General features: G+C 42.8%; 1 protein-coding gene across 10 annotated transcripts in view; it reads left to right on the top strand.

Annotated features, from left to right (window-relative positions):
- EPN2 (epsin 2) overlaps positions 1–25,504 on the top strand; it is a 92,387-nt gene that overhangs the window by 8,640 nt on the left and 58,243 nt on the right. The window contains exon 1 of one of the 10 annotated variants that reach the window (XM_079131687.1): positions 7,904–8,678. The exons of the other annotated variants lie outside the window; for them this stretch is intronic. The gene's annotated coding sequence lies outside the window, so the exon portion shown is untranslated. Of the gene's footprint in view, positions 1–7,903; positions 8,679–25,504 lie in introns of those variants that run through there. 10 annotated transcript variants of the gene reach the window in all.

Here is a 25,504-nt window from a genome sequence, read left to right as displayed (position 1 = left end):
GTGCTGCCTTGGGGACACATTTGAAATCTGTGCTTTAAGAGAGGAGGGGGCTTAAAAACCCTCATTGAGTTTCTGATGGGAGAAACTGAGGCCCAGAGATGCAGTAATCTGCCCAAGGTCACTCAGTGATGCTGTGTCAGTGCCAAAGCTGGAAGCTGACTCCCTATGACAGTTAAGAAAATTTTGAAAGAGAGATGTTCAGAACCCCCCCCCCCCCATCGCTTGCCTTTTTTTTTTTTTTTTAACATTCACACAAGAAAGTGGGCAGGAAAAGATGAGGAGTATGAATGCTTCCTTTGCACTTCCAGAAAATACCCGGTGGAAGAAGGGATTAGAAGAGGGGATTGAACTGATTGGAAAAGGTGAATTTTAATTATCTGCACCCCTCCATTACATAATATAATGAAGATTTGGCATCTTGTAGTTCTAGAGATGGAATGATAGGTACTGACAGAATCATATACCGAATCCTGCACAGTGATTGACTTTGCACTGATAATTAAGTTTTCATCTGTATTTAAATGAACATCAAAAGGTACTACAGTTTGTTTCTGATTGGTACTTGTTCAGGTACTTGTGTTTGGGACAAATGATGTGTTGGTGAAATACAACTAGATGTCAGCTTTTGTCTGCTTTTTATGTTACATTGTTGAAGTTTGTTTCCTTGTTTTAAAAGTGGGCTGGTTGTCTTCATCTCTCCCTGGGCATTGGTTATTAAAGAGTCTGGAAATCTGAGTGAGATGATGCACAGCTACTACTGGGGACGGTGAGGTAGAAAAGATCACAAGTTTGAAGCCCTCCTCAGCAATTTAGCAAGACCTTCTCTCTAAATAAAAAATTAAGGAGTGCTGGGGATATAACTCAGTGGTAGAGTGCCTCTGGATTTAATTAATCCAGTGCAACAACAACAAAAATCTATAAAAGAGTTTGGGAAAGTGTAAATTATTCTAATTATTCTAAGGCATGATTCAGGGTTGCCTGCATCCCACAAGCCTCTGGACCAACAGCAAGTCGGGATAGTTCTGTGGGATGTACCTCTCCTGAGGCTTTTTGCCTCCCCTGAACCCTGAGCTGGAGGGATGGGGAGCTCCTTGAGAATTCTCTTCCACCCAGCATTTGAAGTGTGAGAAAACGTGCAACTTTTATATGATAATACCTAGCATGGTTAGCAGTCTTGAAAAGTGACCCATCCTTTAGAAAATGTAGAAATATGGTTGCCTCTTATGTAATCTTCTTTCATAATGAGGCATGGATTTCCTAAGAATGGCGATTCTGATAAGAGTCCTGGAAAAGTAGTTGAAAAGTTGTTGGGACTCTGATTTATTTTAATGCTTTGTCTTTCCTAAAGTTAAAGGGTCTTTTTTTTTTTTTTTTTTTTTAATTTTATTAGGAGGACTGGTAACTCTCAGTTCTTTGAGGACTAAAGTGCTAAGAGAATGAATTTTTTGAAAAGCCATGGAATTGTTATTGTCATGCTTTTGGGATGAGCCTTAAAGTTTTTCTAAGTGTTCTGGCAATTGTTCTCACTCCTTCCCACAGCCTTTCTGTCATGTTGATGGGGTGTGAATAATTATTTTGTGCCATAAATACCTGGTGACCCTGAGCCTTGGGGAAGTCAGAGAGCTTGGATTTAGTGGTTTGTGGTTGGAGAGGATGTGAGGAATTGTAGTTCTACTCCCATTTGTTGGTTTATCTTTTAACTCATATGTTCAGTTTAAACAAACCTATCTGTCAAGACTTTGCTGGTGAACTCCACTGGTATTTGAGTCCCTCTTCCTCTGCTCTCCTAGCTTCCCAGCTCCACACAGTGTTGGGGCACTTTGCACATAGTGTGTTTGGGCAGTTTGTGATACTGTGACATCTTTGAAGCCAGTGGTTGCCCTCTCTTCCTTTACTTCTCCAGGGCCTGGATCAGCCTGTGACCTACGGTAAGTACTTAGTAAAAGTCAGTTATGAGAAGTCATTTGGGCAGGGGAACACATTTTTATCAATACTTCTACAGGCTCTATTGTTCAGTTTTGCTCTTACATAAACCACTACTGTTGGTCCAGCAGTCATGTATCAGTCACACATTCCCCTTCTGCAGATGAATTAACTGAGAACCAGTGAGCTTAAGTCATGTCCTCTAGATCACATAACCAGTAAGTGATGGGATGGCATTTGAACAGGTGTGTTGGACTCAAGAATGTTATTATACCTGTGCCCTCATTTCTCTCAGGGAAGAAAAGATGTACTGCAAATAATGTGGGATGTTATAATTGAAATTCTCACATTTTGTTTTTGTCAAATGCGTTTGTGAAATGACTATGTCCATCTGTTGAGTTTTTAAAAATTGACAAGCTTTTTGATAGTCTGTAGAGTTTTCTTTCTTTCTTTTTCTTTTTTTCGTACTGGGGATTGAACCCAGGGTGCTCTGCTGCTGAGCTATATCTCTGCCCTTTTTATTTATTAATTTTTTTTTGCGACAAGGACTCACTAAGTTATTGAGACTGACCTCAAACTTGTGATCCTTCTGACTTAGTCTCCTGAATTGCTCGGAGTACAGGTGTGTGCCACTGTACCCAGCAGAATTTTATTTCTTAATTAGCTTGTTCATGGTGTCCAAAAGAGAAATTTAGAAAACCAAATACTTTGATATGTGTATGTGAAATTTAGTGTATATTAAATATTGCTTCCATCTATGGATGTATTTGTCCATACTTATTTCCAGTTAAGTGGTTAAGTCTTTCACGTTGTAAAAAGTCTTGAAAGCTGTTTTAGCATCCTTTTAAAATAAAGCAAAAGCAAAACAAACAAAAATCTCCCTATGATTTCACATTAGCATTTAGCATAGGGATTACCACTCATTTGTGAATGGCAAAACTGAGACCCAGAGAGATTAAGTTATGTAGGAAGACCTGCTGGGCACAAGGATTCAAACTGAGGTCTGTATGATTCCCAGTCCCTTCTACTCTAGCACCTCCTGTAGAAAGTGCTACAGAATGATGATTATTTATTTACATTATAGGATAAATCTGTGATCTGGAATTCCCCACCACAGTTTCTTAGAAAGTTAGGAATTGTGAATGAGTTTTTTGGCTTTCTCCTAACTTTAGGATCTATGAAAGCACTGCAGTTTGAATGTCAGTAACTTAATGGGCCACTTCATCAGACACATTAGATTTAGGGTTTGATTTAAAAAAAAACAAAACAAAAACCTGCCTTCTTTGAACCAGATCTGCAACATTGTTACAGTGTTTTCTGTATGCTTTGGCTTCTTTCAGGTGACTCATTTCCCAGGGCTTCCAGGTACTGGAGCCTGCTTTGTTGCTGGGCACAGAAAGGTTTTGGCTGATTCCATTTCCTCTTGGTCCTGGTCTAGGCAATGTGTATAGCAGCTCTTTTAAGCCTGTTCTAGAGACAAAACAGGTAACTTAATTTTATTCAAAGCAGTGCAAGGAATCAGGCACACTGAGGACTGTAAATATAAGGGACTCCCATCTCCTGTTCATGTAGCCCAGTTATCAATAGGGTGGGGAAAAATAGACTCATCCTGGGAGATGGCTGGCCATCTAGGGCTAATGCATGATGTGGATTTAAAAGCATTTATAATTAATCACTTCTAAGTGCAGACTGCATCTTTCCTTTTGCTCCCACTGCTTTTGGTAATATCATTGTCACAATGTGGCAGTTTTGTAGCTGAGAACACCAAATGGCACTATTTGTCTACAAAGGCCATGTGGCAGATCGCTTTGGAATCAGATGTGGGTCCTAGAAGGCCTCCTGGCTAGGTGACTTGTGGCACTTCCATCACTGAGCTTTGGTTGCCTCATCTCTAAAGTGGGGCTAGCAATGACGACTTCATGGAATAGACTTGCTGTGTTTCTCAGACTCCACTGTGCATCAGAATCTCCCAAAGGGCTGGGTCAACACATTGCTGAGCTTCACTGCAGAGTTTCCATATAGTATGTGATGCCTTAGAATGTGTGTTTTTAACCAGTTTCTGAGTATGACTGATCCTGCCAGTTTGGGAACCAAACTTGGGAACTCTGGCCTGAGAATTGATGGAGCAGGCACATTAGGTGTCTAGCACCAACTGGTAGTGCAGAGGAAATGCGAAAATGACACTTCCTTTTTGCCTCTGAAATGCTTCTAAATATTGCTCTGAAGATGGTAGTGTGACTTGGAAAGGAAATTTGGGTTCTCAGAGAGATATTTTCACTTTATTATTTCTTGATTGTAACTTGGGACTATGGTCACAGTCATTGTTAAACATTACGTAGATTAGTTGGAACATTTTCCTTAAAGAAGGGAATGTCAGTGGCCTACAAAAAGGTAGTTAGCCTTTCTGTTGGAAAAGCAGGTTCATCAAACCTACACATCTGGCAATATGTTTGCTGTTGAGGCTTTTTAGAAATGCATCTTGGAGAGAGGTTGGGGAAAGTGGTAGTGGTGATGGGTTTGAGCAGAATCTCAAGGGGGCCATTAGGGATGGACTACTGTTGTTAATGGAAGTTACTCCTCCTCCTAACAATTCAGATTAATTTATTATTCTTTGGTGTTTAGAGTTTGGAAAAAAATATACTTTTTGCTTCTATTGGTAATTAGCAACTTGTCCATCAAAAACAAACGTTGGGGGTGGTATGTGTCTGAGCCTAGTTAGTTTTTTAATGTCTCCTATGTACTAGGCCCTAGTTACTCCTTTTATGCACAGTACCTGATTTAATTATCTGTGCCTGTCCTGTAAAGCCTATCAGTTTCCCTTTTTGCATTTGTGGCCCCAGGCCACACAGGCTTTGAATGCTCCAGTTAGTATCAGTGCCCCACCTGTGTCAGACTCAGAACCACATCATTTCCACTCCTTCACCCTGCATTGTGCCACGTGCTCCCATTACCTCACTTTACCCTCAGAGCAGCCTTGAGAGGTAGGAATTTCACAGATGAGCTTGCTGAAGTTTAGAGGAGGTGAGTTTGGCCATGTGCACCTAGCCAAGCGATTTGAAGGACCTGAATTCAGTCCCACACCTGTCTCATTTTGGAGCTTTATGAAGTCATTTCTATGACAACAGCTCACCTCCCTGTCCAGGACAATAGAAGTAAATTCATAGATGCTCAGCAGCCTAGATGCATCCAACAGGGACCTCGGGGTAATCCAGCTGGGTTGGCTCAAGGAAGTCTGTGAGCTGGCTGGTAAGGGTTTTTGTGTTTTCAAAGCTGTGTTAAAATAATTGGCTAAATTGCTCTTCGAGGGAAGGGGGCATTTCTTTTTCCTTTGTAACCCCAAAGCTCTGCACACTGGTTCTAAACATTATACACGGGTACCAAATGACTAAAATAATGCTCTGATAATGCTGTGGTTGAAAGAGTGATCAAATTCATGCAGAAGAACTTGGTGTGCTTAAAAAGTTCCATGTAAATAAAAATATAAAGAACCTCCTTCCTTGGTATGCAGTTACCACATGCGTTCCAGCCAGTGGGTAGTTTTCTCAGCAGTGTCCCAAGGAGCCTGGGGTGTGGGCACTTTCCCAAGGTTTGAAAACTGCCTGCAGCTCTTGATCCAAGGATGGTAAATAGTTCTGTGTTGGTGCCTGTCCTGCACTTGTGGGAGGCTCTGGAGATTTGGATTAGTTTGTTGTTTTGTAAACTGTTAAGGACTCTGAAGTGAACAAATAAATGTTGCTGTTAAAGGATAGCCCCATCCCCCATGCCAGCAGTCATAGCAGAAAAGGATTGCTGACAGGCTAAATGTGATTCACATTTTTTTTCTTGAAAGCGGGTCCTCTCTGTGTGCCTGTTTGATACCAGAGCTGTCCTGGGATATAATGACTCTACTGTGGATCAAAAATTTGGGAAACCACAATCAGAGTAAGAATTTTATGCTTTGTTACTAGAGGCAGTCAGGAGATATAGAAGCATAGGCATTTCAAGGACAGTTTTGTGACAATAGGGCAGAATATCTGAGGTCAGTGTCAGCCTGGAAAATCTGTAATACGTGGCCTTTGGAGTCAAATTGCTGGGTGTAAATGAAAGAGCATGTTTCTGGCCATTATGAGCTTAGTCTAATTGAGAAGACAAAATTAACATTTGTGAGACAGAAGCTAGCAGTGTGTTGAGCTATGAGTTTGATTCTTTGTCAGGAGGCCAAGAATGGAGGAAAAAATCTGGAAGAGTCAGGGAGAAGGTAGGATTTGAGTCAGGTCTTGAAGGATAAGGAAAGGGAAGAAAGGCAGATAGGAAGGCATTTCAAATCCAGGAACAGCAGGAGGCAGAGCTTGAGGTGGACTTGGGCATGGTTCAGGTGCAGATGTGTATCTCTGCTCATCCACCTGCATGTGTGCAAGCTACTGAAGCAACTCTACCTGGCAGTATGCCTTCTGGGTGCAGTGAGGTCTGAGAAGGCCACCAGCTCTGATGAGGCAGCAGCCTTGGGTTTTATTTTGTTGGCAGTAGGTAAGTCTTGAGTGTGTGCCACCTCTAGTGTTTGGGGAAAGGGTCCTCTGGCAGGCCCAGTGGAGTGGAGTACTTCCTATGGGTGAGAGTCTAGCCCAGATTGGCATCATGAGGCTGGCTAGATCCAGAATCTGAGATAGAATCTGAAGGGAGGCCAGCATCCAGCTTTGTTTGGGGAAAGATGAGGGACTCACTGCAGGCTGGGAAATTTGAATTTGACACACTGGGAGCCTGCAGATCTTATCCCTGGTTGCACCTGCAAACCACATGACTTGGAAAGCTTTTAAAAAATGCCTCTGATGGGGCCCCACCCCAGACCATCAAGGTGGAGCCAATAATTTTTAGAAGTACCCCAGACAAATCTAATGGTCTGTGTGGGTTGGGACGCAAAGGTGTGTGCTCAGGGGAGCCTCTGGGAATGTCGGGATTGGAATGTGGGAGTAAATGGAACCAGAGAGGAGGAAGCTTTTGTGGTAATAAGTTGTGGGTGCTGGGGCTCTGGGTTGTCTTACAGTAACTGTGGATGGGCTCCAGAAAAGAGGGAGGGCCATCAAGGAGGTGGGATCTGGCTAGAGCCAGACTGGCGCCTCTGAGCTAACCTTGGAGGAGGGGGTTAGTTTAGTAGAGTGTAAAGAAGGTGAGAGCAGGAGGAGAGATCGTGAGCCAACTGTTTGGTAATCCTTTCTACCTGAGCCCTAGGCTTGGAGCAGGCAGAGCAGGTTCTTATCTGTTCCTTTAAGCTTGCCAGCCAGGTTCCTTCCCACACCCTGAATTATAATGACCATAGCAGCAATACTTGTAAAATTTTTAAAAACTGCACTTCTTTAAGGTAGTTTTATTAAAGATGGTTGTATTGTAGAGTACTTAATTCAGATAGGTTCACTTTACTAGTCAAAGGTTGGAAATGAGGTTTTACGTGGCACATTTAATACATGTAATAATGTCATGCATGGGATTTTGGGAAAAAAATCATTCATAGTCCAGTCCAATTCATTTACTATTTAATGCTTATTGAGCACATTTATATTATGTCTACTGGGCTGGGATACAGAAATGAATAAAATGTAAGTTCTGTCCACAGATAGTTTTGGGTCTGCAGAGGGTCTCCTGATGTAGGGATGGGTGGCATCATCCATAGGAGAGAGGTGCTTATAGAGAAGTTTAGGAACTGGTATCTGACTAAGGATGGAATCTGGAGAGTAGAGAAGGCTTCATATCTGAAAGCTAAGTGCAGTGGTGTACTCCTGTAATCCCAGAGATCTGTGAGGCTGAGGCAGGAGGATTGCAAGTTCGAGGCCAATCTCAGCAATTTATGAAGACCCTAAGCAAGTGAGAACCTGTCTCAAAATAAAAAATAAAAAGGGCTGGAGATGTGGCTCAGGGATTAAGCTCCCCTTGGTTTAAAAAAAAAAAAAATATATATATATATATATACACACATATGTATGTGTATATATATATTGAAATTAGAGTAGAGGAACCCAGCCAATGGTGCTGTGTGGTACAAAGACCTGGAAGCCTGCTGTCCAGGCTGAGTAAGGAGGAGAAAGGACTGGACATGTGGCAGAGACCCAGATGTGGGCTTATCAGGCTGTTCAGGCAGGACTGGTGAGAGCTGGGTGAGATTTGACTTGTGGCCATGTTTTTCATGCAGTCATTTGGTTGTAAATAGGCAGAGTTGTGGGTCCTCCACCCCACTCCTAAGCAGAGCAGCTCTGCTCTGATGAAAGTGGGGAACCCAAAAGAACTTTGAAAGTGTTTCTGTATGGGTTGAACACGGCCAGAGTGGCCTCCTTTGCTGAAGGTGCTGGGGAGCCAGGATGAGCAGAGTGCCTTTTAGGTGACTGGGAGGGAGGGGCTGAGGCTTCTTTTAGAGGACCTGAACAGCTCTTGCTCTTTTCTGTGTGCTGTGAGAAGGGTGGAGTTGAAAGGAGTTCCTGTCCCACCCCCTCCTCTAGGCCAGTTTCTCAAGGTCTGGTGACGCCTCTGTGATTTGGTGGTGTTTCAGTGAACCAATCCCTTGGGACTAAAACTCCTGCGGTTAAACAGCTCTGTTTTTCAAAAATCCCTGGAGAATTTTGTGACCACATGGTAAAGATAAGGGACCTCCTGATTATTAACTTAGAATGTATGTCAGAGAGCCACTGTCCCTGGCTGTGTGCTGGGTACTGAGGAGATGGTCCCAGCCCTTAACTTTCCTCTGTCTGGATTAGAAAAAAGATGTTTATTGGTGAATTGAAACCACAGAGGTAGGTGTCTTGTTTGGCTGCATGTTCTATGCCTCTTTTTAAAACATTAACCCTGGGCGCTGTTCATTTCCTGTGGCTACTGTAAGAAATGTTTTTGTGTAGGGTAGAGGAGACTAAGATCGTGCTGTCATCAATGGCTGCATTCCTCCAGGAGGCTCTAGGGGAGGATCTATCTCCTTGCCTTTTCCAGCTTCTAGGCCTTCTGTGTTTATTGGTTTATGCCCCTTTTGTCCTTATAGCCAGCTGTTACTGTCCTGTCTTTCTCATGGCATCTCTCTGACTCTGATTCTCCTGTCTCCCACTTCACTTCAAAGGTCTCTTGTGATTACCTTCAGTCTGCTTGGTAATCCAGGATATTTTCCCTATTTTTTAGTCACCTGATTAGAAACCTTTAATTCTGTTTGCTACCTTAGTTCCCCCTTTGCCTTGTAACCTCAAATATCCTCAGCTTCCAGGATTGGTATGTAGACATCTTTGGGAGGCCATCATTTGCCTACCACACTTGCCAACATGAAAATCAGGAGATCTCACATAGCTAGCCACACTTGCAGTTTCATGGACAAATCAGAACACTTGGCAGCTGGGGGCTGCACTGTTGCCTGGTAACAGTGGGTTGGAGCCAGTGTTTTTGCCATCTCTAGCTGGGTCTTGTGTGTGCCAGTTTTCTGTGGGCCCAGCCCTCCTCATGGTGCCCACTCATTTCCTTTAGTTTTTTGGTCCTCACTCTGGGGAGAAAGGAACTTACAGAGTTCAGTTGTGGCAGTGTCCCATGTCCAGGATAATCGATCTCTCCATCTTCCTGTTTTGTGCTCTCCTTCTCTCCCCCTGCATCTCACCCCCACTTCCTGCCCCAGACTATCATCCTGATGCCCCCTTTTCTGCCTGTGCCTGGCAATACTATCCCTTCTTCTCTCTCTGATCAAGGGCTTTATGCTCCACAGCATCTCTGGTGCCATTTGTGCCATGACTCCTGGTTCCCTCCTTTTCTGGCATCCAACTTTAGTACATTCTGTTACCTCTGTTTTGCATTGGAATTTGTGACAAGAAAGTCTTTATAATGTAACTTTAGAGCCATATCCATCAAAAGAATGACATATCAGCATGTAGTTAAACATCGCTGTGCCGTGCACTCTCCAGGACACTGGGAATGCAACAGGAAACAAGGTAGAGACTCCTGTCTGCCTCCCCTGCAAGTCTGGTCCTAGTAGAGAGAGTTGGAGAACCAAATGAATTGGCAAGTACACTATCTACCTCCTGCTGCATTTAGGGGTGTCTGCTTCTTTCAGTCCCCAGCCCTGGAGGTAAACTCTGTTTGCACTGGGTTAAAGGTATTTTGCTGAAAGATCCAGTGTCCTTTCCAAACATTTCCTGGACCCAGCTGATAGTTGAATTTTGAGCAGGCATCCCGGAGGCCTGGGTATCAGGTTGGTTAGAGTGTGAGGGTCCAAGCCAAACTCTCAGTACTGCTGTCTGGTGGTCTGAACTGGGATTCTGGTTATAAGGAACCCTTTGTGTGACCTCCTGTGGAAGGATCTGCATTGAGTGACCCAAAACTGTTGGGCTTCCCACTTTTCTTACCTAGGCTGACTTCACGTTTACGATCCTCCTGCCTCAGCCTTCCTAGTAGCTGGGATTGCAGGCATCTACCACTGCCTGGCCAGCTTCAACAATTTAGAGTTCCTTGCCCTAATTCTCATCACTCCCCCCACCAAAAAAAAAAAAAAAAAAAAAAAAAAAATCCACATTCATTAGTTATTCCCCAGTTTGGCTTTCCCCCAGCCCCAATGCTATTTTCCCCAACACCTGGTAACTACTAATCTACTTTTTATCTCTATGGATTTGTCTAATCTGAACATTTCATATACATGGAAACTCACTATAGCCTTTTGGTTGGCCTCTTTTACCCTGTAGTAGCATGGATCATCATTTTATACCTTTTTATGACTGAATAGACCTCAGGGTTTTTTGTTTTTTTTTCTGTTTAATCCATCTGTTGGTGGTCATTTGGGTTGTTTTTACCTATGGCTATTGTGAATAGTTGCTATTTTAACTTAACTGTTCATTGCTTATTTTGAAATTGGTGATGGGGTGTGAATGTGAATTGTAAAGAAAATATGATGTGTAAAGGGCAGGAGAGCAATTTTCCATTTATTTAAACAGTCACATTTTCAAAGAACTAGCTTAGTAACAGAAAGGTATACTCCTGGATATATTTCATCAGTATCTAAGGGACTCAGAACCTTTTGGGGGGGAGTGGGTACCAGGGATTGAGCCTAGAGATGCTTAACCAGTGAGCTTATCACTATTTTTTATTTTGAGACAGGGTCTCACTAAGTTGCTGAGGCCTGGTTTTGAATTTGGCAGTCCTCTTCCCTCAGCCTCTGGAGCAGCTAGAATTACGGGCATTTGTCTGACTCAGAGACCTCTTCTGACTATCTTTTTGTTGTTTGATTTTGGTGACCATTAGACCCGCATAAGTTGGGACTGCTTGTCTCATGGACAAGCCCTATCTTTCTTGGTGACTTAAACAGCCATAGCTACAGGTGTGAGGGAGGGCAGTGGCCCTCATGAGCAGTGGTGTGGAAGAAACGCTTGGCAGTCTCTGGGACTTTGCCCTCTTTCTGAGTTATAGGAATAGATTTGTGTTTTCAGAAGAGCCTTTGATAGAAGAGCTTGTTTTCCTGGATACTGAGTTAGTGCTGTTAGTCATCTACCTCAGTAAAATAATCAGTCTGCCTGAGGTTTGTGTTTTCATTATTTGCTGGAGTCCAGGAGGGCAGGTAAAATACATTGTTACCATCATAGAACAGAACTGGGTTTGGTAGGGTGTTTTATATTTAGGGCATTGATTTCATGTCAGTTAGTGGGCAGCTCTTAATAGTAAATGGGTGCTGATAGGTGGATACCCTTCTCAAGGCTGGTTTTGTGGAATATCTGTACTCTGAGAGACATAGTAAAAGTGGTCCCATGCCACATCTGTGGTAGTTAGAGCTATGGAACTGGGGGCGTACTCTGCTACATCATGCTGTATGTTCTCTTTTTGGAGGGCCTGAGGGAGCATTCATCTCAGGTCCCAGACAAGGGAAATCTCTTGAATCTGGTTTATCTATTGTAGATAGTGTGAATCCTTTTTGCTTTGACCAACAGGAAGCTCAACTCATAACCACTCATTTATTTATTCCAGCTGTAGTGTGACCTGAAGTTTGGGTTTTAACCTTGCTTTCTGACCCCACTTTTGTCTTTTAAGTGCCATCACCTGATGCTTGGTCCCTACTTTCTCTTGTTTTATTATTCTAGAATGGGGCCTGAGTATAAATATGCTTCCAAAGTTCTCAAAGGTTCATGCATCTGGCCTTGTTTTCAACTGTTCCTTTAGGTCATTTCACTTCTTTTTAGCAACAAAGTAGGGTTAAATAGACAAAAAGGGTAGAGTCTGGGAGGATAACCAAACTGAAGGACAGTAGTCTGAGCTCAGAGATGCTGAATAAAGAGGATTATATAATTTCCAGTGGTGTCCTGCCTATGACACTGCAGGACAACTCTGAGAGACTCCTCTCCTTGTCCAGAACCACAGGAGGCTCAACTCACACCACATTGGTAGGAGCAGCTCTTCAGGACCCAGTTGCCATGCTTGGAGCCTAATTTATGCTTTGTATCATATAGTATAGATTGTAATTAAGGAATACTTTTTTATATAAAGCGAACATTTAAAACATGGTCTTTGCAACTAATCTGATCCCTTCTATGCTTTAAAAAAGTATTTGTGGGGGGAAACCCTATTCTCCCTGTTTTAAAGAAAAACAAGAAATTAAGAATGTTTTCATTCTTTGTCCATGTAAAAGATTGTATTGTATCAATAGAAAAAAAAGGCAGGTAGCACAACAAATTACTGTGTAACCTGATTGCAAAGTACTGGGTAGATATTAACATTTGAAGAAAAAGAAATGTTTTTTTAAACAAACCAAGTCCCTTAATTCCTCCCTCCTCTCATCCCCCATTTTCATTTGAAGAAACATCTTTGAAGAAACATCTTGCTATCTTTATTTCCTTCCCTACCATCTGATAATCACTAGTTTCCAATGACTAGTTAAAGTCAGCTATACTAAAATAGATGATATGCAATATGGTATTTCTAGGCAGATTTCCTTTTTTTGTGCTAAATGCCCTGAGGTTGTTAAGGATGTCTGTTTTAATGGTGTAGAGGTAGGGGGGAGCAATACCTTTCCTCCTCATCATAAGGGGCATTACTGACATGTCATAACGAAAGACAGATTTATAAGAGAAAAACATTCTCGTTCTGTAATCATTGTTTTAAGTGATAAGGGAGCCTTCAAAATGACAGGGGAAATGTCTATTTTATGCTTAGGTTTTATGAAGCGGAAATAGCTATGAGAAATGTGATTGGACAAAAAGATTATGATCCTAATGGTAATAGACTGAGCTGGGAAACCTAACAAGGCTCAGATTCTTCTTGTCCTCTCAGTTATAGTATTCCTTCCTTCAGGTTTGGTATAAGACCCTTTGGAATAAGGGTATTATGATCTGTTATTGGACAAGATAGGTCAGAGAATTTCTCTTCCCCCTTTTACCCCCACAGGGAATTGAATGTAGGTGCTACATTCCCAACTACCCCTGCTTCTTAATTTTGATCTCTCCAAGTTGCCCAGGCTGACCTTGAACTTGTGATTCTCCATCTCAGTCTCCTGAGTTTCTGGGATTATAGGTGTACACCATTGTGTCTGGCCAGAGAATTTCTTTATGGCCAGCTCCTAGACAGAGGAGTGTGATGGCTGGGGAAGAGGTTACTCATTCTAGTTTTTGTGACTGGCTTTGGGAAAAAGACTCTCTAGTTTCTGTGGCTTGACTTGGGGAAGAGGAATCCTGATTTTCATAACTCATTCTTGGGGAAGAAGAGGGATGACAGGAGGATAGACAAAGGTCAGAGAGTTCTTGGTTCTGAGGCTTTTCACTGTTCTTTAGTTCAAAGTACCCAGCATGCCAAAGTGCTATATTTTGGGGTATCATTCTCTGAGCCCAGTGATGGTCATCAGAAAATTTAGAAGTACATGTAAGTAGAAAGGACTAAACTACAACTTAGTCTTATCACTGTAATTACTGTTGATATTTTGGTTTATTTCCTGTACATTATTGTGGTTTTTTTTTACTACACTGGTGTCTTTGTGATCTGTTTAACCATCATGGCATGGCTCAGAGTTTTCCCTTGAATGGTGATGCTGGGAGAGGTCTGTCATCTTTTGTCATTTGTTTTCTTTCCAAGGAAGCTATTGGTCCCCACCTCCCATGCTCCAGGTGCTGGGGTTCTGCATTCTCCTTCAGGAGACCGGGAGGAAGCTGTCTGGTAGGGGAGAGGCTTTGCTGCACTAAGAGGGTTTGTTAAGTAACTGCATGTGGGTGAAGGAGGAGAAATAAACACTGACCTGGGTGGCTCTTGGTACTGTGTAGAGACAGGGAGTGTGAAGGAAGAGCCTGTCTGGTGGAGAATATGGTTTCAGGGCTGGACAGTGGAACCAAAAAGTGCCAGCACTGTATACACTTTGAAGGCTTTCAGAATGGGGCAGACCAATTCCTTGGGCAAAATCCCTTAATGTTCTCTGGGCCTCAGTTTCCCCACATTTGATATAAATGAAAGAACAGTCCTTCCCACATCCTTTTTAATACCAGCAAGCTGTGGTCTGTGTTTCTGAAGATCTTCCATTCCTAGATGAGGGCAGCATTCCAACTGACATTTGTCATGTTTCTGGTAATATCTTTTTCCTTTGGGTGAGGTAGGTTTGGGTTGGTGATGAGAACTTGATAATGGGTCAGCATGTTCTTTCCACAGTTTATTATCTCACTTTTCAGGAGCCTGCAGAAGAGAAAACAGGCTGGTTTCTCAGAAAATGTTTGCTTGAGGCTCAACAGCTAACTCTGAGGCAACCTAAAGAGTAGGAGCAGAACCTTAGTCAACCAGGTCACTTCAGAGAGACACATGGTATGTTCTCATCTAGTAATTTCCTTCTGGAGCCCTTGGCATTGATGCTGTATGTGGATAATTGAACAGGTTGAGAGTGCCTGTGAGCAGGTCTTCCATATTAGGGTTAGGTTCCCTGCACAATGGGGTCAGGCCTATCTGGCCATTTAGTCACAGAGCCAATCCCAGTAGACGATATCAATCTTCCCACAAGACTGTGGCCACCAGGAGGGCGGCAGTAGGCTCTTCTGTGTCCATTGTGTCTAGCACAAGTGTGCATTTGTATGCTACATAACACTACCAACTGGTGGAGATTTAAGAAATTTTTTACAGGGCTGGGGTATAGCTCAGTGGTTGAGTACTTGCTAAGGCATATGTAAGGCACTGGATTCCAATCCCAGCACATGGGAAGTAAAGGGGCATTCTACCACTGAGCTACATCTCCAGCCCTTTTTATTTTTTATTTTGAGTTGGTGTCTCACTAAGTTGCTAAGGTTGATCTTAAATTGTGATTTTCCTGAGATTGTAAACCTGTACCACTGTGTCGGGCTTTTTGTTGTTGTTGTTAGAAGAAAATCAGTTTAAAACTTGGAAAGGGAAAAAAATGTTGTCTTCCTTAAAAGAAAAGAAAAACAATCTAACTGACTGATGAAGCAAACGCTCGGAAATTTAAGATTTTTTTTTAACTTCCCTTTTGTGAGGCCCAGGGAAATCCAATTTGGAATTGGTCAGTCTGAGGTTTTCTCCTTCTGGTGGATGATGTGGAAATGCAGTTTTGCTGTTTTTGTTGAATGTGAGAATAGTTAACTGGCTGATCTGGCATCTTTGGAGCCTTGGGTCATTTCAGAAGAAATTTCCAGAAAATCTCATTCCAAGGGCCAAAGCCTTTCATCTTTTGTTTTGCTTCTTCTGACTTTCCTTATTACCTGATTTAATGAAGACCAGGCTTGCTAGGCCCTAGGGGTAAAACTGAGTCAGAGGGGTGGGAAATCATGTTTACAGATTGGCCTTTGGAATGGTGACCCCCTTATCCCTGCATACCCAGGGGAAAGGCCCAAGTGTCTTGTCATGTGCATTCAGGGCTCATCCTGATTTGATCTTTCTTCCCTTTCAGCTTCATCTCTTGCTGTCCTTTTCTTTTCATTTGCTTTTCCCCAGCCAAGCTGTGTCCTGAGCCACCCATTTTGCTTGGAATGTGCTTTGCCCATTGCTTATCTACATTGTTGGGCTTCTCAAATGCTGCACACAGATGCTGACCTGAAAGCCTATGCTACTGTCCCAAATTCTTGTTATTGCCTGTTTTGCTCGCTGTGTTTGGTATCACTTGAGCTATTGCATGTAGGGACTATGTCTGATGAATCTGCGTCCTCCAGCACCATGCCTAGAGCCTGGCAGGAACTGGTGTTGGGGAAAGGACTGCTGCATGAGTAATCTTCAGAGGGCTGTTCTGCCCGGCTTCACCTTGCTACCTCATGATGGAGACGCAGACTTGCTCAGGGCCACGCTGGGTGGGATTTTCCAACAATGCTTTGGATGGCCCATGGGAGAGGGAAAGCTCATACCAAAGCGGACCATAGGTTGATATGTGTGTTGATAGTGGGAGAAGCCACTGAGATGGGAAACATGGTGGAGGAGGAGTTCCAGAAAGAAAGGGACAGCTGCAGGAAGACCTGGAATACTTCCCCTCTGACTGATAGCAGTTGGTTCCTTGGCTCTCACACAGGTGAATGCAGAAGGATATAGGTGGGCCTTGGCTGGTGCTCACTAATGGGCTGCTTGGCACTGGCATCTGGGACCTATTGATCAAAGACTTTGATGTGACCAGTATTTCTTTCTTTTTTTTTCAAGATGAATTACTCATTTGAATAGACAATATATCAGCACAGTTCTAAAAATAAAAAGATTTGAGCCAGGTTGTGGTGGCACACATTTGTGACCTCAGCTCCTTGGGCACCTAAGGCAGGAGGATGGAATGTTCGAGGCCAGTCTGGGCAACTTAGTGAGACCCTGTTTCAAAAAAAGGGGAGAAGGGCTGGGGAGGTAGTTCAGTGGTAGAGCACCCCTGAATTCAACCTTTAATATCTAAAAAAATTAAGTAAAATGAAAGGATTTTAAAATGTACTTTGGAAAATATTGTCCACTCTTGATCTCGTCTGCTGTGCCTTTCTTCTTGATAACCGTCTTTGCAGTTTGAATATCCTTCCAGTGTTTCTTTGCTAATACAAACACAGGTGTAGATTCTTTCTCTTTATTTAAAATACAGGCCTGTCTGTATATTCTGCATACATTTCTACAGTTTGCTGTTTCATTTTACCTGTGTATTCTATAAATTTTTTTTCCTGTCAGTACATGGAGGATCTTGTCATTCTCTTTAGTATAGTTTTGTGAAGTTGTTTCTTTTTGAAACATTTAAAAAACTTAATCTGTATAAATAAATAAAGGCATGCAGGTCATTTCCAGCATGCTGTTTCATGACATGCCTGCAATGTGTTGTCTTCCATATTCAGTGATATGTTCCCACAGGGACACTGAGGAGTCAGAGGGAAGACATGTTTGACATTTTGACAGATTTTTCCCTCCATGGGGGTTGCTCCAGGTTGCCCTCTTATCAGCAGTGTAGATGCCTATCTCCCCACAGCCTGGCTAACAGCAGGTGTAGTCAAATGTTTGGATTTCTGCCAGCCTGACAGGTGTAAATAGTATCTCAATATAATTTCAATTTGCATTTTTCTGAATTGTGAGCTGATCATGCTCATATGTTTAAGGACCATTTATATTTTTGTGTGAACTACTGTGTTCCCATTTTTCTTTTGGGTTTATCAATTGCTCATTTCTCAGTTTCTCTTTATAATTTTGGAAGGTTGGTTCACTGTGTTATGAGTTATAAATATTTTTTCAGGCTAGAAATTATTCTGATTGAGCCAGGTTTGTTTTGGTAACTCCATTCCTCTCTGTCTCCTTGGGTTTAAATCAGACCATGGCCTTGGGACAGACCTTGGTGGTTCCTATTGGGACAGAACCACAATCTTGACTTCCTTCCAGGAATTTATGTTAATTAGCCACAGTCTCATTTTAAACATGAACATATGATAGTGTAGGTGTGCTTGAATCAGGTTTGGCTGGGCTACATAACTCTGTGAAAATATCAGTCCCTAGCTGTAGGACATGGTGGTGTATGACTGTAATTCCAGCGACTCTGGAGGCTGAGGCAGTAGAATCACAAATTCGGGGTCACATGTTTGAGGCCAGCCTCAGCAACTTATTGAGACCCTGTCTCAAAATAAAAAAAAAATAAAAAGGACTGGGGCTGTTACTCAGTTGTAGGGCACACTTGTGTTTAATCCCCAGTATGAGAAACAAGCAAACAAACAAGGGGCCTGGCAGAGCAGGGATTATTTCTCCCTGGTACCATGTGTCCAGTGTGTCTGTTCAGGGGACTTTGCTCATTGTAGTCATTGTCAAACCTGGGATGATGGAGATGTAAGCTTTCATTCATTCATTCATTCATTCATTCATTCATTCATTTTTTTAAAGTGTTTTATTGATAAATGATTTATGTTTTATGCAATAAAGTTCACCCATTTGAAGTGTATAAATGGTGTTTAGTAGTGTATATGGTTCAGTAGTTTTAGTATAGAGCTGCGTGACCATTAACATAATATTATTATAGAACATTTCATCACCCCTAAAAAGAAACCTTGTACCCATTAAGCCCACATTCTTCCTTCTACCTTTCCCTGTCCTCTGGCAACTATCAGTCTACTTTGTGTTCCTGTGGATATGTCTTTTCTGAACATTCCATGTAAGTAGACTTACATGACTTTTTAGGTTTGCCTTCTTTTACTCAGCATCACATTTCAGGCTTCATCCATGTTGTAGCAAGTGTCAGGACTTCATTCCTTTCTTAAGGCTAAATAATAATCCACTGTAAGGCTAGAACACGTTTGTTTATTCACTCATCTGTGGATAGACAAAGTTGTCTCCGCGCTGGCTGTTGTGAGTTGTATAGCCATGAATGTGATGCACGAGTCTGTGAGTCTCTGGGCAGATAGGGAAGCTCCATCTTGACGCAGGCATCCACTGTCACCTCCATGGTGGGAAGGGAATATGGAGAATGACATACCTTACTTCTGTTTTGTCTTAGTGCCCAGTCCAATGCCACGACTGACTTCAGAGGGGTTGGAAAAACTGTTGAAAGCCCAAAAGGAAGTGAGCTAGAAATTCATGGTGAAGAGAACTAAAACTATAGAAGAGAAGAGAGGGGACATTTCTAGGCCCCAGAATGACCTGTGTATACAGTTTCATTAATAAAGGTTCATTAGTAAAATTGGTTCCAGTACAGAAATTACATGGATTGACCTTGAAAGCTGCTTGGTGAAAAGACCTTACATCTTCCAAGGTCCATCTTAGGTGGGTATGGTGATATTGGAGCAGACAAGGGCAGCCAGCCACATAGAAGTAGTACTATACTGGACCAAGGTTGAGGACTGGATCATTCTGAATTTTTTTGGAAACAGTGTGGCTTAGTGAGCCCAGAACCTCATCCTCACTCTGCCATTTGTCCCCTCTCTCTTCACTTATAAAATGCTCCACCAGCAGAACTGTAGCAAGATTGATGCTGTGAGCCACCTGGGCCAGTGCTGAGCACTCAGAAAATTACAACTCTAACCTTGGTATATTTGACCAGCAGCAGCCGACCCTTTGAGCACTGTGTGACGAGGCTGGGACAGCCTGGTTCTTATGGCCTGGTTATCTCCTTGGTGACTGAAGGAGGAGGGGGCCACTCTAGATGAGGTGGGGTTGGTGGCGCTGACGTGGCCAGCACATATTTCAAGGGCAAGTGAATAGTTTTTCCTTGGTTTCTCAGCACAAGAAGTTTCTAAAGTAGAGCATTTTCTGGGCATGGGAGCAACTGGGCAGATCCCCATCATGCACTCAGTTGTCAATGCTGGAAATTCACCCCTCAATTATTATTTTTCCAAACAAAGCAGGACAATGGCAGTGAAAACACTGATTGAATAAAAGCATTTGGCTAATGGAGATAAAACCAGAAGGAAAATAACAACTTTCATTTCCTTTTGGTTTTTGTGTTTTGACATTTGGCAGCATTCTTCTAGTGTTTTAAGAATTAAAAAAAATTATATGGTATGCAAACTTCTGTTTGTTTATGCTTGTTAAATTTAGTGTGAAATAGACTAAAAACTTCCCCTCCTGTTCCATGTCAGCTTGCTCTGTTTTGCTTTTCTTGTAAAGGCTGTGTGGTCAAGGGACTAGTGGAATGTGAGAGGCCAATCAGAAACCTGTGGGGGCACATGGGAACTCCTATAGCAGAAGTAAAAACATTTAACCTTATTTCCTACAGCTCTCCCCGTCCTTTATCTCGATGATGTTCACAGGACGCCATTCCTATTCTACGAATGAGGACACTGAGGTTCATTGAGTTGACTAAAAAAGTGGTGGTGGGTAGACCTGTGATCTTTCCACCGAGGAGTTGTTTTAGGGCTGTTCCAATGTTGGTGGCACATGTTTTATATTTGGTGTGGGTATTTGAGGGTCCTTGCATTGGAGGTTTGATGAGAGTGTGGAGGCTAAGAGAGCTCTGAGGAGGGAGAGTGAAGCAGAGTGCGAGCAAGTGTGGTTTGGACTTGGTGTCCTGCACCGTCATTTGTTCCTGTGGTGGATATGTGCCAGGCCCAGCATGTAGCAGTGAGGAGACAGTTGTGGCCTCTGTCCCCCAGGAGTCCACAGGTGCACATAAGGAAGGAGGGAGTGTGGATGGAGAGCCAGAAGTCCAGGTTAGCTCCAAGGCTTCTGACTTGGTCAGCTGGACAGCAGGTGGTAGATCCTGGGCCACCTAGAGGGATAGGGAATGGGTGAATGGGCTGCAGAGGAGTCAGGGGTGGTGGATTCAGTTCATCCTAAGACCAGCATGATGCAGAGATGTGTACAAGGGCATCTGAACCCATTCTTGCTGGTCATAAACAGGAGAAGGCATGGTCCTCCCAGCCCCACACTATTCTGCACAGTTGCAAAAGCAGTGCCCCTCTGTCCTCTGCTTCCCTGGCCCTGAATGGCTCTCTTGTGTCTATCTTGCTCCTGCCCCTTCTGGGGCTTTGCTACCAGATACTTGTTCCTTCCTGACTTGCATCCTTGTCCCAGGTGTCCCATGCTCTCTCCCCGGCCTTCGTGTGCTCCACATGGATGAACGTGCTGGCCCAGTTCTCCTCCTGCACCTGGTCTTAGGTGCCAGCTGTCATTGGCTATCTTCATTCTCCTTGTCTGTTCTGCCAGCACCTCCAGCTGTGTTTGTCTGAAATAAAACTAAGTATTCTGCCTCTTCCCTTCTCCTGAAGTACCTCTCCACCTTTACTTTCTGTTATGGGAAGTAACTTTTTGTCTTCCTGGCCTCTCCCTTCCCTTCACCCCACCCATCCTGTCATTTGGTTGTCAGTGCTCTTTCTCCTACTCAGTGTTTTTGGCTATCTCTTGCCCTTTCCCATTCCCCTGCCACATTCAGATTCAGGCCCCAGTGTCTTCTCCTTCTGTTCTGGCAACTGTCTTCCTGTCTTCACCCCTCCCCCACATCCAGCCCTGTCCTTTCTCTCCCACTGCTTGATGAGGATTTCAGAAATACCGTTCTGACCACGTCAGTTCCCTGCTCCCAAACAAAACAAAACCCAGCTTTAGTAGCTTTGCCTTTAGCAGTATTTCCCAAAATAATTTTAAGTGGTATGCACTTGAATGTTGTTAGTTTTATAGTTCTTTATCTCAAAAATGCCAATGTACTTTGTCAGTTCATCAAAGAATTATGCATCTAGTTAACATAGGATCCAGCACTTGCAGTGTATCCCTGTATATATTGCTGAAAACACATATCCACTCAAAAATACTCATATCAGCATTATTAATAACAGCCAAAAAATTGGAAATAACCCAAATGTCCATCAACTAGTGAATGGGTGAACAAAATGTGATATATCTACTCAATGAAAAATTATTGTCATAAAAAGGAATGGAGTACTGATACATAATGCTACATGGATGAACCTTTAAAATATGTAAACCATTAAAACCTTTAAAACCTGTAACTCAGTGGTAGAATGTTTGCCTTTCATGTGTGAGGACTTGAATTCAATCCCTAGCATGAATAACAAAAACCAAACAACAAAACATGATTCTAAGTGAGAGCAGCCACACACAGAAGACCACATATTATTTGATTCCATTTATATAAATGAAATATCCAGAATAGGGAAATCCATAGTTGCAGAAAGTAGACTTACTTATATTTGCCAGGGAATCTGGGAGTAGGCAGTGGGTAGTGACTGCTAATGGATATAGGGTTTCTTTTGGGGATGATGAAAATGTTCTGGAATTAGATAGTAATGATGGTCACGCACACTGTAATCCCAGTGATTTAGGAGGCTGAGACAGAAGGATCAAAAGTTTGAGACCAATCTGAGTAACTTAGTGAGACCCTGCTCAAAAAATTAAAGGGCTGGGGATGTAGCTTACTGGTAAAGTGCCCCTGCATTCAATCCCCAGTACCACAAGGGGAATAAAAAAGTCATGATGGTTGCACAACATTGTGGATATACTAGAGAGAGAGAGAACACTGAATCATGCACACTTTGGTGAATTTTATGCTGTTGTCTCTCGATAAAAACAAAGACACTTCCTAATATCGTAGCAGTGATACCTGTTTTCAGATATTGTTACTCAAATGGGTATTTAAATTTAAAAGCAAATTGACTTAAAGAAAAATATTCAGCAGGCAGTGGTATGACATGTATTAATGATTCACTGACCTAATTCCCAAGAGTGTGGAGCATGCAGTAAGTGCTCTGTCAGTGGTAGCTGTTTCATTGTTTGGAGAAGGCTAGGCTCTTGAAGGTGAATAACCAGAGTTGGCAAGTCCACATTTCTTAGTGCACCTGGTGAGGCCCTGGCTGTGCAGCCTTAGCCCCAGTCTGTCCACCCTGCTTTCTCTGCATCACTCCCTGAGGGATCCTGCTCTGCCGCCTCCTTCTCATTCGTTGATGGTATTGCCACAGGTGCACTTGATGGCCCCATGCCTGTCCCTGTCTTCTCATGAGCTGCCTGGAGCACCCAGTTTGGAGTCTCTTTTTGTTGTCCTTTGCGGGGGTTGCTGTTCCCTACCCAAACTGGAGTTCACATCTTGTGCTTCTGTAAATACCCTGAGCCTGCTGACATTGCCTTCTTAACACAGTGAGCATGTGCAAAGTCAATCTAGTATCATCTTAACTATTAGTACATCTTTCTGATGACAAAATGATGTTATAAAATAGGACTGCAAAGGTAATTTAAAGATACGGTGCAGGGGCTGAGGCTGTAGCTCAGTGGTAGAGTGCTTGCTTACCACAGGTGAGGCACTGGGTTTGGTACTCAGCACCACATTAAAAAAAAAAGATACAGTGCAGAGCCTGGTGTGGTGTGCATGCTTGTAATCCCCCTAGCAATTAGGGATGTAACTCAGTGGTAAAGCACTTTGGGTTCAATCCCTAGTACCAGAAGGAAAAAAAAAAAAAAAAAAAGATAACAGTAGAGAGAGCATTTTGTCCTTTATAAACAAGCAGTTCTCCTCTTAGGAACATACTCCTAGAAAACCTTGTTACAGGTATCCCAGGAGACACACCTGTACATTACAGAGCTATTAGTGATTGCAGAAATCTATAGGAACCAAGATATCATCTATAGGAGCAGGAGAGGCACATCATTAAATAGTAATGCAGTCATATTCTACAGCATAAAAGTAGATGAGATGCAGCTTTTATATGGAGCAACAGGGAAGAAACATTACACTGAGTGACACAAGCAAGTGGTGGAAGTGGTCTTAGGTTTACAGTGTGAGTGATCCAGTTATTCTTTTCTTTCTTTGGTACTAGGGATTGAGCTCGGGATGCCTACATTCCCAGTCCTTATAATTTTGATACAGGGTCTTGATAAGTTGTTTAGGGCTTTCCTAAGTTGCTGAGGCTGGCTTTCCTCCTGCCTCAGCCTCCCAAGTTGCTGGAATTACAGGAATGTGCCCCACACCCAGCTTATTTTCTTCTTCTTAAAAGCAAAGGACTAACTGGGCATGGTTGCACATGCCTGTAGTTCCACCTATTCAGGAGGCTGAGACAGGAGCCAGCTTGAGCAACATAGCCAGACTCCCACCTCAAAATAATAAAATTAATAAGTAAGTAGCAAGAGCGTGAAACCTAGAACTCAGACTATTTGCTCTCTGCCCGTGGTGCTCCGCCCGCGGTGCTCCTGCCCCGCTGCCCTGCAGAGGAGATGGGGAGGGGAGGGGGCCCTGTGTGGACTCTGGGGGTTAGTCTAGATCTTGAGGGACCACAGGCTCATGGGGGCTCATTTCATTTGTTCCTCAAATGTGATTTGCATATATTTTCTTCTCTCTTTCAGTATTGGGGATTGAACATAGAGTGCTCCCACCGTGCTATATCCCCAGCCCCACCATCTCCCTTTAAAAATTTTCGAGATAGGGTCTTGATCCTCCTACCTCAACCTCTTGAGAAGCTGGGATTACAGGCATGTGCCGTGGTGACTGGCTGCACATATACTCTTAAATTACCCAATGGTACCTAGTAAAACATTTAAGCAAACAGGCGCAACAAGAAAATATTAGGACTGACTTCTGCCTTTTCTGGGGCCAACTCTGACATTTAAGACTTAGGAAGGAACATTTCCTCCCAATGTAGCCAGTCAGTATTGCAGAGTAAATAAAACACTGGGAATGTTTCCAGCAGCAGAGGAATGAGGGAAGTAATATTTTTATCCTGTACCAAAAAAGGAAGTTACCTTGTAGCATAAAGAGGACCATTTTTTTTCTTCTCTTTCTTTCTTTTTTTTTTTTCCTGAGTGGTATTTAAGATGACAAGGACCATTTCAAAGGAGCAATGCAGACTTCTCAGGTCACTAAATTTGATGTGACTGACTTAGTGGAAGACATTCTTACAACTAAAGGGACATAATTTCTTAAACAATGTAAGCTTAGAGAAACACATTTTTAAGAATCATTTTGGAGTCTGTGCGATGGTGTCTCAGATTCTTCCTAACTGACACCATGGTACGGCCAGTCTATAGACCTTACACGTTTTTGGGGAGAGCTTTCTTTGAAGAGTGTCATAGCCCTCTTCCTCTTTGCAGCTGCACTGGAAGTTTCTAGGAATCCCAGGTTCTGTTTCTGTTCTGGCAGTAATCCCTGGACCTTGGTATCTGTACATGGTGAGTCCTGAGGCCCACCCCACTCCAGGAGATTTGCTTCTGTTTGCTGGACTTGGTGAGCTAGCTGGGAAAAGAATCTCCTGTGACCTGTTGAACAGATTGGGAAAACTTTTGTTTCCTGCCATCTTCTGACTCCAAACATCTAAACAAGAGGGACCTTTTCAGGCTTGAAGATTTAGCAATGGAAAATTTGTTGTTCTTATGACTTTTTTTCTTTTTCTCTTTTTGAGTGCTGGGCATTGAACGCTGGGGTACTGTACCACTGAGCTATATTCTCAACCCTTTTTACTTTTATTTTGAGATAGGGTCTTACTAACTTGCTGAGGCTAGCTTCAATCTTCTGATCCTCCTGCCTCAGCCTCCTAAGTTACTAGGATTACAGGTGTGTTCCATTCTGTCTGGCTTTTAAAAATTTCATTGCTAAATTTGTCTAAAGTCAGAAAAAAATAAGAATAGGATTTGGGCTGGGGATGTTGTTTAGTGGTAGCCTGTTTTCCTAGTATGTGCCCTGGGTTCTAACCCTAGTACCAGAAACAAACAAACAAACAAATGAACAAACAAACAAAACAAAAAGAATAAGGGTTAAGAGGGTGAGACCAGAAGC

This window comes from Sciurus vulgaris, assembly GCF_902686455.1.
Source record: "Sciurus vulgaris genome assembly, chromosome: 3".
Taxonomy (NCBI): domain Eukaryota; kingdom Metazoa; phylum Chordata; class Mammalia; order Rodentia; family Sciuridae; genus Sciurus; species Sciurus vulgaris.
This window is presented reverse-complemented; position numbering and strand designations above follow the sequence as displayed.